This window comes from Hyperolius riggenbachi, chromosome 8, assembly GCF_040937935.1.
Source record: "Hyperolius riggenbachi isolate aHypRig1 chromosome 8, aHypRig1.pri, whole genome shotgun sequence".
Classification (NCBI taxonomy): Eukaryota; Metazoa; Chordata; class Amphibia; order Anura; family Hyperoliidae; genus Hyperolius; species Hyperolius riggenbachi.
The window spans coordinates 53509261-53519648 of record NC_090653.1 but is presented as its reverse complement, the minus strand read 5'-3'; the positions used below and the strand labels follow the sequence as shown (position 1 = coordinate 53519648).

General features: G+C 46.8%; 1 long non-coding RNA gene across 1 annotated transcript; it reads right to left on the bottom strand.

Annotated features, from left to right (window-relative positions):
- Positions 1-835: 835 nt before the first annotated feature.
- Positions 836-5774, bottom strand: LOC137528817 (uncharacterized). Its single transcript, XR_011023468.1, has 2 exons — positions 2887-5774; positions 836-2833 (listed from the first exon to the last, which is right to left on the bottom strand). It is a non-coding gene; the product is annotated as an uncharacterized lncRNA (long non-coding RNA).
- Between the last annotated feature and the right edge of the window lie 4614 nt (positions 5775-10388).

The following is a 10388-nucleotide window of genomic DNA, read 5'->3' as shown; positions in this document are numbered from 1 at the left end:
TCAGTTTTTATCTGCATGGGGAAAACACATTCAAGTGTGCATTAGCCAATCAAATAACATTGTTTCTCAGTTTACCTGTGCAGAAAGCGAGAAGGGGCGGGGGTGTAGAGTGGCCTCATCCAAAGCATTGCAGGGGGGCCCAGTGATTTTTAGTTACGCCCCTGGCTCCAAGTAAGTAGAATTTATTTTTTTCTGCTCGCACCTTCCCTCAAGGTGTTATTTTTAAATTATAGACAATTTGGATAGCTTCAGGCCTCTCTCCTCTCTTTCCCTACTGTGACTTCAAATCAAGTCTTTATTCTTCTTCAGGGAAGTCACTCTTGCTGCACCTGTGCCATGGGGTTACTCCCGTCGCTCCCAGCGGCACTGTGTGACTTCCCCAGCCATCCCCTTGGTCAATGGTCACGCATGCTTTGATGTGACAAACTTTCCAGCCCGCCACAGCTCTGCTAGGTGGGAGGTTGGACTTGAAGAAGAATGGACGCCAGTGACAGTGAGTGACAGCCCACATCCCAGCCACTTACCTGACCACTGCAGTTCACATGTTTGGCAGCTTGACTACATGAGTGCGCCAGACCACTGTATGCCCCTTGCTTCCTGGCTCCCTGGGCCATGGCCTTTGTGGCCTTACCTGAAATCCAGCCATGACCTCCCCACAACTTTTGCACCCCCCCCCCCCTTTGTTTTTGTAAGCAGAGTAAAGCAGTTTATACAAGGGGGAAAAAAATGACGAATCTGGCATGTTCTCAATTAACCACATGTAAAATACTTTTGCATGTTATTTGGATGGATATTTATGCAATAAGTGTTCGGTGAAATGAGGCTCAGAGGCAGCTTGCAGATAACAGAAAGTTTATTGCAGAGCATAAAGCAGAACAGACTATATATATATATATATATATATATATATATATATATATATATATATATATATATATATATATATATATATATATATATATATATATATATATATATATATATATATATATATATATATATATATATACAAATATTCTGCACAGGTGCAGCTACCGGCCGTGGGGGTGCGAAGGTGGCGCACTGCCCCGGCCAAGTTAGCGGCCGCTAGGAGGAGACTGATCTAATCTGATATTAGATTATTTGCCTCATGTATCTTATGAAAAGTGCTGCTAGTATGAACCAGCCCCAAGGGTGCATTCACACTATGCACATTGCCTTGCACAGTGATACCGCATCCCATGCAATGTATGGTTATCACACAGAGATGTGAACATGCCTATATGATTGTATGGGCAGTGAGGTGATATGCAGTGTTATTATGCCAGGCAGCGTGCGTAGTATGAATGCACCATAATGCAAACCATTGTTTTATAATTGTGTATATTTAAAGGGGAACTCTGGGCAATATATAGACTTATTGCCTATGTCAATTACATAGACATTTTGCTGTACCTTAGCTCATCTTTTAACTCTTTTTGTCCTTTTCTTACAGAAGTTGCTGAAAGGAATTTTAAAAAATGGCTGCTGGGTTTTGCGGCTATTTAAATATTGTGATTTAAATAACGGCTTAGCATTGTGTGCCATTATTGCCGTCTTTTTGTAATGCTTATCTCTCTCCCTATCCTCTAACAATAACACCCCCCCCCTCCACGCCGCACACTAGCCTCCCCCATCTATGCCTAACACTAACCTCCCCCCACCTACGCCTTAAACCAACCCCTCCATCTATGCCTAACACTAACCTCCCCACCTAGGCCTAACATAACCTCCCCAACCTATGCCTAACACTAAGTGCACCCGCTACCTATGCCTAACAATAACCTCCCCATGGATGCCTAACACTAAACTCCCCCCAACTGTGCCTAACACTAACTGCCCCACTACCTACTCCTAATACCCCACCCACACTTAACACTAACTTCCCACCTTCACCTAACACTATACCCAAGTGCCGATACTACTTCGCTCCAGCTGATAACAGTGACCGGCTATACATATAGCCAATACTGTTAATCGGCTATACCTTTGTTTCAACTGTTCCACAGTTTGGCTATATACTAGCAGAATTCCAGTGATGATTATCACCTCCGCTGCACCATAGCCGGAGTTTGGATATATAGAGTTCCAGCACCCAAGTTAAGCATACAACGTGTCATAACCGCAAACGTAGTGACCTTGGCCAGAACTTAAAGGGGAACTGAAGAGAGAGGTATATGGAGGCTGTCATGTTTATTTCCTTTTAGACAATACCAGTTGCCTGGCAGCCCTGCTGATCCTCTGCCTCTAATACTATTAGCCATAGCCCCTGAACAAGCATGCAGCAGATCAGGTGTTTCAGTGGTTCAGACTTATAAGTCTGATCTGACAAGACTAGCTGCATGCTTGTTTCTGGTTTTAATCAGATACTACTGCAGATAAATAGACCAGCAGGGCTGCCAGGCAACTGGTATTGATTAAAAGGAAATAAACATGACAGCCTCCATATACCTCTCTCTTCAGTTCCCCTTTAATTTACCCATCTCAGGTGCTAGAGTGAGCACCATGCTTCTCCCAGTAACCTATCTGCTAGTATAGTGCAGAGAGGTGCTAGAGTGAGCACCATGCTTCTCCCAGTAGCCTTCCTGCTGATATAGTGCAGTGAGGTGCTAGAGTGAGCACCATGCTTCTCCCAGTAACCTATCTGCTAGTATAGTGCAGAGAGGTGCTAGAGTGAGCATCATGCTTCTCCCAGTAGCCTTTCTGCTAGTACAGTGCAGTGAGGTGCTAGAGTGAGCATCATGCTTCTCCCAGTAGCCTTTCTGCTAGTACAGTGCAGTGAGGTGCTAGAGTGAGCACCATGCTTCCCATTAGCCTTGATATAGTGCAGTGAGGTGCTAGAGTGAGCATCATACTTCTCCCAGTAGCCTTTCTGCTGATATAGTGCAGTGAGGTGCTAGAGTGAGCACCATGCTTCTCCCAGTAGCCTTTCTGCTGATATAGTGCAGAGAGGTGCTAGAGTGAACAGCAGGCTTCCCCCAGTAGCCTTTCTGCTAGTATAGTGCAGTGAGGTGCAAGAGTGAGCATCGTGCTTCTCCCAGTAGCCTTTCTGCTAGTATAGTGCAGTGAGGTAGACTGATGATATAATCAAGATATTAAAAACTGGTGTAAGGTATCTGCAAACTATACGTTTTAAAAGTTATAAAGTGACACCAATGCAAGGAGACATAGTAATATGTATGGTGTAATTTCTAGGTGGCAGAGTTTCTCTTTAACCTGCTGAGCGGTCTGGACGAGCTCAGCTCGTCCAACACCGCCAGAGGCTGCCGCTCAGGCCCTGCTGGGCCGATTTTAATGAAATAAAAAGCAGCACACGCAGCCGGCACTTTGCCAGCCGCGTGTGCTGCCTGATCGCCGCTGCAGCGAAAGAGGGTCCCCCCAGCCGCCCGAGCCCAGCGTAGCCGGAACAAACAGTTCCGGCCAGCGCTAAGGGCTGGATCGGAGGCGGCTGACGTCAGGACGTCGGCTGACGTCCATGACGTCACTCCGCTCGTCGCCATGGCGACGAGGTAAGTGAAACACGGAAGGCCGCTTATTGCGGCCTTCCGTGTTACTTCTGGCCGCCGGAGGCGATCGGAAGAACGCCTCCGGAGCGCCCTCTAGTGGGCTTTCATGCAGCCAACTTTCAGTTGGCTGCATGAAATCGTTTTTTTTTTATTTAAAAAAAACCCTCCCGCAGCCACCCTGGCGATTTAATCAGAACGCCAGGGTGGTTAAAGGAAAATTAAAAGAGCGTTAAAGGACTACTGTAGGGAGGTCGGGGGAAAATGAGTTGAACTTACCCGGGGCTTCTAATGGTCCCCCACAGATGCCCTGCGCAGCCACTCACCGATGCACCGGCCCCGCCTCCGGTTCACTTCTGGAATTTCATACTTTAAAGTCTGAAAACCCCGGCGCCTGCATTGCCGTGTCCTTGTTCCCACTGATGTCACCAGGAGTGTATAGCACAAGCCCAGTATGGTATGTGCCTGCGCAGTATGCTCGTGGCGACATCAGCGGGAGCGAGGACACAGCAACGCAGGCACAGTGGTTTTCAGACTTTAAAGTTTGAAATTCCAGAAGTGAACCGGAGGCGAGGCTGGAGCATCGGTGAGTAGCTGCGCGGGCACAGGATGTCTGCGGGGGACCATTAGAAGCCCCGGGTAAGTTCAACTCATTTTCCCCGACCGCTAGAGTATTCCTTTAAACAAAGAGGGTTAATTATTTTTAATTCGGTGTTACGCAGGCAAATTCTGAAATTTGTGTTCCTATTTTTGTGTTCCGCAGGCATTTTCTATTAAATTCAATGGCGCTGATTTCCGTGGTTAACAGCAAAGCCCCCATACATGCTATCATCACCGAATACATACATATGTTAGAGAGAACAGTAGGAACATGGTGGAAAAAAAATGGTGAAAAGACCATGGGCTTGATTCACAAAGCGGTGCTAACTGTTAGCACGCCTGTGAAAAGCCCCTTAGCACGTCTAAAAGGTTTTCACACGCAAAGTTATGCGCGCAAAACGCATCGCGGGCAAATGTATGCGCGTAAAGTTTGGCGCGCGCACTGCACAGAGCGCAGGGCGCTCAGGGCGAAGTGCCCATTAAAGCCTATGGGACTTAGCGCGCACATATAGGACTTTGCGCGTGCAAAACTTTGCGCGCGATCTGATTGAGAAATCCAGTGCTAACCTACTTAGCACCCTGGTTAGTGCGCCTAAAGACTTTAGACGTGCTAAGTAGGTTAGCACCGCTTTGTGAATCAAGCCCCATGTCGTTTTTGAGAAAATCGATTTTAAAGTTTCATAGGAAAAAAAAATGGTTTGTAAACTGTAAAATAACACTTTGAAACAAGAATTTTTGGCAAAATGTGACCCCAACAAAATGGCTACCGGGTCATCCCCGGTGGCCACATTACAGTGGCAGAAGAAGCAGTTTTCCACATGGATATGGGGACAAAGGCATCCTGTCCCCTGGTCGGTCCCCTCGAACTCCTATTCTTTTGGAAAACTGCTCGTTCTGCCACCATAACCTGGCCACCGGGGACCGGTCATTACCCGGGGACCATTTTGTTGACATCACTTTAGTCCGAAAATTCTTGTTTTAATACCCAATTTTCATATATAGACAAGGAAGTCTGCTCAATGTCTCCAGGAGGTATAAGTTTATTCAGGACGTGTCCCAACACAGTAAAAGGAGCATGCCACGGCATGCTCCTTTTACTGTGTTGGGACAAGTCCTAAATAAACTTGCACCTGGAGACATTGAGCGGACTTCCTTGTCTACATCTGTTCTTCTGGCTGGGCTGCCCTGGTTCCAGCTCTGTCTCTACAGTGGGGCGAAGTGGTATAATCTTCTGCTCTTGTTGCAATTTTCATATACCAGCTTCAGTTCCACTTCCTATCACAGGCCATTGTTCTAAAGATATTGTTTGCAGAAAATTCCTGCTTCTGATGCCAATTTTCCCACGTTCCGCGGTACTCGAAACGGTGAAAAGTCTGAGTTTTTGGATTTTACTGGAAACGGCTGAAATCTAATGCGAATCTTCGGCACTCGGAACTGTTACAATCTGAGAACTCAACCCTATAAACAAATACAATTATGTTTCTCTGATAAAGTGTGCAGCGATTTATGATCTGGAGCTGCTGGAGAAGCTAGAATGTCAAGCTGCTATTTGGCTTTTGAGGTTAAAATATTGCTAAGCTGACATTTTTAATGCAGAGAGACTTAATGAGAGATTTCTACTGGGCTGCATTAAAAAGTTACAGAAGGCGTGTTAGCATCTGCCGACACGCACAAAGTGTACAGGCAGGTTCCTCTCACATTTTACACATATCCGGTCAGTCAGTGCCCGGAATCCATACACACAACTTCCAGGTGTGCCACGTTGAAAGCTGCAGTTGTTGAGTGTAAATGTCGTCGTGCTCGTGACTTGTTGGTTAGCATAACCATTACAGATCGCCTGTACAGTGGCAGTAGCAGAAATGATAAAGGTGTTGATTGGCTTGCACTTTCCATTAATATAGAAGAGGTTCTGATTCATTTCGGTGTTACAGGTGACAGCACGGGATCTGATGTGCTTCTGTTGAAACTTCGCCCAGTTCTGACACGAGGAGAGATGAGGGAGACTCAGGACAATCCCACATATCAGGAGAGCGGAGAATATGGGGCTCATTCTGCTTATTACGACCTGAAAAGAGTCAAACAATAAAAGCTGTAACCTAATACTGTACATTGTCACAGCGTTTGATGTCAGTCAATGAATATAGTACTTTGCAAATAATTTAGGCAAAACTCCCAACTTTTTGAGATGAGAAAGAGGGACGCTTAAGCCACTCCCCTGCCCCACCCCTGATCATGCCTTGCCACACCCATAGTCACGCATACCATAACTATTTCATAAGAAAAATATGTTGTTTTATAATTTAAACCACACTGGTCCTTTCTATCCTGGTTCATTTTCCTTCATATTACATTTTAAAACTAGTAATATATAAATTTAAAGGATGGGAAAAAGTTTAGAGTCAATTGAACACTTTTTTTAGTAGAGAAATATACTGTACTAGCCGTCCCGCGTCGTAGCATACGCCGCATCTTCTATCTATCTAATAGAGTACGTGCCTCAACCTTGAAGCAAGAAGAATAAAGGTCGGTACACACATCAGATAAAAGTCTTTGGAAAAATGAAAGATCACAGACCAATTTTACCCCCTTCCATGTAGTATCAGAGCCACACCTACACAGTCTATTCTATTGAGCTGCACTCCCCATTAGATAGAAATATTTGCAAGATGCTGCACACAAAGTTGCTGTACACATTCAAAAGATCATTATCTGCAAAAGATCCGTTCCTGCAAAAGATCAGTACCTACAAAATACATTCATAGTCTATATTTCCATGCGGATTATTGAGGACATTTTTCCGCATAAGGGCATAAGCATCCGCATACAATGAATTTTCGATGCTGGTCGAAAACACAAATATTTCTGAAGATTTTCGTGAAAATTCGCCAAAAAACGAAAACAGGATTTTCGATGCGAAAATGACTTAGGCGAAAATTCGCAAGGAACACTGCTACATGCTACATTAGCACTATCCAGGAGCGCCACAGGGAGGATTCCCAATGCCCCCTTTCTATAGAACCAGAGGGACCGCGGGAACCACAGCGGCACCCCGGAGGGGGAGGCTAGGTGCCGCAGGCGACCCCCCCGCCAAGCGTGGCCAGCGCCAGGGAGAGCCGTCTGCACCCACCTCCCAATATTAAAAACAGGCACTTACCGTAACGTCCATTGCGTTCTGCTACATGCGCATTAATTTTCTCATGGAAAGCATTTTTTACAGTTTGTATCCTTTGGAGGCAGGTGGTGGATGGCTTGCTCCGGTGGTGTGAGCCCTGGAGTGAGTTGTCTGCACCTGTCCTCCCCCCCCCCCCCCTCTGGAGTGCTGTATGTGAGCCAGCCCTGAGCTCTAAAGCTCGGGGTGACCCATGCTTCACTCCTTTCTCATGTGGTGCCCCCAAGTTAATGCGCATGTAGCAGAACGCAATGGACGTTAAGGTAAGTGCCTGTTTTTAATATTGGGAGGTGGGTGTGGACGGCTCTCCCCGACGCTGGCCACGCTTGGGGGGGGTCGCCTGCGCCTCCCCCTCCGGGGTGTCGCTGTGGTTCCCAGGCAGTGAGAGAGCCTGGGAACCTGTGGTCCCCCGGTTGTATAAAAGGGGGGCATTGGGAATCCTCCCCGTGGCGCTCCTGGATAGTGCTTGCGAATTTTCGCCTTAAAAATCCCGTTTTCGTTTTTTGGCGAATTTTCACGAAAATCTTCAGAAATATTTGCGTTTTCGACCAGCATCGAAAATTCATTGTATGCGGATGCTTTTGCCCTTATGCGGAAAAATGTCCACAATAATCCGCATGGAAATTTAATCTATGCGGACGTTTATACCGAAAATTGCCCGCAATAATGCGCAAGAAACTTCTCTAAATGCGGGTGCTAATGCCCTTATGTGGAAAATGTCCGCAATCATACGCAAGTAATGCGAAAATGACTGGCCTTAGGCGAAAATTAACGTGAAAAAATTAGATGGAAAATTTGCCTGTCAAAGCGAAATTAGGCGAAAATTCGGTAAAAATTTATCGAAACAAATTTTTGCATTTTCGCTCATCACTGGCATGTAGCAGGGCGACCGCTTTGCAGTATTGGTTTTTTGACCCGGCATAGTTTGGCATGCAAAAGCAAATGCATATTTGCATGAGCATTGCCTCATGAATAGCCAATTAGGCCAGATTTGCAAAGCCAGACTTGCTAGGGTAGGCCTCTTTTCCACGGACAGTTGATAGGCAGTAACATGCCTCTCAAACTCTTACAACTGCTCACTACTGCCTGGTAACAGCTTGTTGCTGCCTGGTATCTGCTCACTGCTGCCTGGTAACTGCTTGCTGCTGCCTGGTAACTGCTTGCTGCTGCCTGGTAACTGCTTGCTGCTGCCTGGTAACTGCTTGCTGCTGCCTGGTAACTGCTTGCTGCTGCCTGGTAACTGCTTGCTGCTGCCTGGTAACTGCTTGCTGAGCACACAGCTCAACAGTCCGTGGAAAAGAAGCCTAAAACTTGGTGATTGAGCACGCATACATTTTCTCATGCAAAGTACTTCTTCTTCTTGCTCGAAGGTTGAGGCACTTACTCTATTATATATATATAGATATATTTACATAGAAAAAGGGACAAAGTCCTGAAAGAGGGACAAATGAGGAGGAAAGTGGGACAGAGGGACAGGGCTCCCAAAGAGGGACAGTCCCTCCAAAAGAGGGACAGTTGGGAGCTATGTTTAGGTAGACACTCTGTTTACCAAATTTTTCAAACCATAAGACGCACTGCATTTTATGGTCCGAAATAATACATTTTGTGCATTTCTGCCCAACTTCTGGAGTCCACCCAGCACAATGAGAATAACCGCTTCGGCCCCCGCTAACATACCTGCAGTCCCGACAGTGTGATTTATGTAAAATTTACGATTTATGCTTTGATCTACCTAATTGTTCTACTCCCCTGCTAAGCCTTCGTGACCCCTGCAGCACGGTGGCATAGTGGTTAGTGCTCTTGCCTTGCAGTGCTGGGTCCCCTGGTTCAAATCCCAGCCAGGTCAACATCTGCAAGGAGTTTGTATGTTCTCCCTGTGTCTGCATGGGTTTCCTCCCGGCACTCCGGTGTCCTCCAACATCCCAAAAACATACACAGATAAGTTAATTGGCTTCCCCCTAAATTGGCCCTAGACTATGATACATACACTACTTGATACATACATAGACATATGACAATGATAGGGACTAGATTGTGAGCCCCTCTGAGGGACAGTTAGTGACAAGACAATATACTCTGTACCGTGCTGCATAATATGTCGGCGCTATGTAAATACTTAAATAAAATAAATAAGTCATAAAGTGACTCCCCTCGCTAAGTTTCCCATAACCCAGAAGCTTATTGGCTCCCCACTATGTTTCCTGTGACGCCAGCAGCAAAGCAGCTCCCCTCCAGGGGCGTAGCAATAGGGGGTGCAGAGGTAGCAACCGCATCGGGGCCCTTGGGCCAGAGGGGCCCCGAAGGGCCCTCCCTCAACTACAGTATTAGCTCTCTATTGGTCCAGTGCACTTAATAATCACTTCTATAGATACTTTGAATAGTGGTAATCATTAACAAACTGTTCCCCATCCCCTTCTTGCACCTCTGACACTGTAGTTGCCATTGGCAGGTTTTGGTGCAACATATCAATTGTTATGTATAGAGTGCTTGGGGGGCCCCATTGTAAAATTTGCATCGGGGCCCACAGCTCCTTAGCTACGCCACTGCTCCCCTCGCTAATTTTCCCCTGACCCGGAAGCTAAATGGCTCCCCACTAGGTTTCCTGTGACCCCAGCGCCTAAGTGGCTCCCCGCTAACATTCCCGTGACCCCGGCAGCTCTCAGAGGAAACTCTCACTTGATCCGGCCATACCTCGGTCTTCGGTCTACTCCTGCTTGCATCCTCGCTGGCTCTGGCAACCCACCAACTTGCATCCCCCGCTGGCATTCTATCACTGCTGGACCCAATCACGTGGTCACGCAGTCAGAGGATGCCAGCGGGGATGCAAGCGGAAAGGTTGCCAGTGCCAGCGAGGATGCAAGCAAGAGTGGACCAAAGACCGAGGAATGGCCAGATCAGCTGAGAGTTTCTTCTTAGAGCTGCCAGGTCATGGGAATCTTAGCGGGAGCCACTTACGGTAGCTGCCGGGTCATGGGAAACTTGTATGTAAACGGATTCTCCCCTGTAATAGAAAAAGCGGAGGAGATGGATTAACCGCAAAGTGATTGACAGCGGTGAGGAGGGGTTTTGGGGATTTTAGGGATCGTGAGAGCCACATC